The following is a 2,249-nucleotide window of genomic DNA, read 5'->3' as shown; positions in this document are numbered from 1 at the left end:
TGTGTGTGTGTGTGTGTGTGTGTGTGTGTGTGTGTGCGTGTTTGTGTGTAAGCAAGAAAAAGGCAGAAAATGTTAAGCAAAGGTTTCCATTATACTGTCTATCATGTTGAATATAACACTTTTAATAGTCCCATCCAGAAAAAAAACATTACAACAACGGAAAAGAAATCTGCATTTTTTTTTATTTCTTTGGGTATACTAACAATAAAAATCAATTATTGATGTTTTAATTTACCACACATTTTAAATTATGAGCCTCTACCAAACAGTTGAGATGTCCACCTATACGTATAGCCTAACTTTGTTAGTAACATGTCCACTTACAGTAGAGTATAGTACATTTTTAACGACACATCAAGATTTTACATTTGGCATGAACATTGATCATTTTTTTTGATCATTTACTGAGAGATTTGTAGTAAAGACTTTGGAACTGTATTAGAAGCACCACCCAAGATTAAGAACAATAATCTTTATACTTTTTTATATATTTCACGTTACACAAAAAAAGATCAAACTTTAAAAAAAAAAAACTGAAGGGTTTTGAGCTGGAACTGACAAATGCTAGTTAAGTCAACTGACAGAATATTAATAACCAGCCAGTTTAAGTCATCAAGTAAAAGTGAAAATGTACTCATTTCGTTTTTGTTCACGTTTTAGATCAAGGAATATTGTTTTTTGATATTGGACTGCTTGTCCCACATGACATGACCTTGTACTCTAGGAAACTGTGACGGACATGTTTGAACTATTTTCAGACATTTTTATTTTCAGTCAATACATAAACCTGGACTACGTGTTTGGTTTATGAAAGCCTTAACAGTGTTCAAAAAGCTGCAAAACTGGTGGAAGATTGTTAAATGAATGGAGTTCAGAGGTCAGCATTGGGATTCATAATTGCATTCCTGACCAGGTTGAAATCGCTGTTCATCCTTATAAAAGTGACATATTCTAATCTGGGTGAGGATTGCTTGCCATAATTGTTGCAATACACGTTGCATTTCGTACCCAACAGGGTCTCTCAGTGGCTGAATGTTGCTGATGTTTTCATTAATACAAAAAAGAGATACTGTTTTCCAATTTAAGTTGCTGGGAAAGATTCCAGTGAGAAAGGTTTACCACCTGAATATTTTTTTGAAATAAGAAGCTACCAATTAGGTTTTTTTTAGAAGTTTTTGCCTATTGATTGTTAGGGTGAGACCTCCAGCCTGCTCTGCTGTGCTATTAGTCATGTGCCATGGAGGGTCAGTAGTGTGTTTTAGATTTGAGTTGGAGTGAACACTAGAGTTGGGCGGTATCCAAATTTTGATACCGAAACCCCAAAGGCTGCCAAACTGCAGAAATCTCTCTCTCTCTCTCTCTCTCTCCTCCACACTGACACCTGATGACAACCACACATAAGCATTTTTAGGCATTAAATAAATTATATTTAATATTTAGTCCTTTTCTCCTATATAAGTGCATTGCAATTTTTGCATATTGAACCTGATACCGGTGCCTATTTTTAAGACCCTGCGGTATACCATATTACCATATTACCGCCCAACCCAAGTAAAAACAAATCCACATACACTTGATGACTACAACAGGGTTTTATTTATTTAACCTTTATTGAACCAGGTCTCACTGAGATTTCAAATTTATTTTTCAAGAGAGACCTGGGCAAGATGGCAAAACAAATTAGTTACATGTAACAAAAATCACAAAACAATCACAAAAGAGGCAAAGACAACTCAAGTGCATTTCAATTAAATTAAAGTGCCATTATTTGAAACATTTGCACGTGTGAATTGACTCATGTTCCATGGTTTTAACATAACCTTTAAACTCATATGAGGAAATTACTGTAGTTTCAGTGTTTTCTGTAGTTCATTCTAAGTAAGGTGCAGCATACGTGAAAGCCTTTTTGAACAATTCTGTCCTGTACATTCAACGTAATAGTGTCCTGGGACCGTAAACCATGAGTACTCTGTTTAAAAGAAAGACAATGTGATAAGGAACATGGGAGCCTACCTACAATGCCCTTATATATGAAGATATAAATGTGAGTAAGCTAGAGAATGGCCGATAAACCAACATATTAAAGATATAATCATTTTTTATAAGATGTATGAGATTCTGTGTGCACTCTGTTTTTATTCACATGAAATGAAATATTTCAACTGAGAGTGTAAAGAGAGCTCTCGTCTCTCGAACGAAAACCGAATATTTGCCAATCACGCTCTGGTTTTACTTTTCCCATAAACCAG

This window comes from Etheostoma spectabile, chromosome 20 (assembly GCF_008692095.1).
Source record: "Etheostoma spectabile isolate EspeVRDwgs_2016 chromosome 20, UIUC_Espe_1.0, whole genome shotgun sequence".
Taxonomy (NCBI): Eukaryota; Metazoa; Chordata; class Actinopteri; order Perciformes; family Percidae; genus Etheostoma; species Etheostoma spectabile.
The sequence above is the reverse complement of the archived record's forward strand: the minus strand, read 5'-3'. Positions refer to the sequence as shown.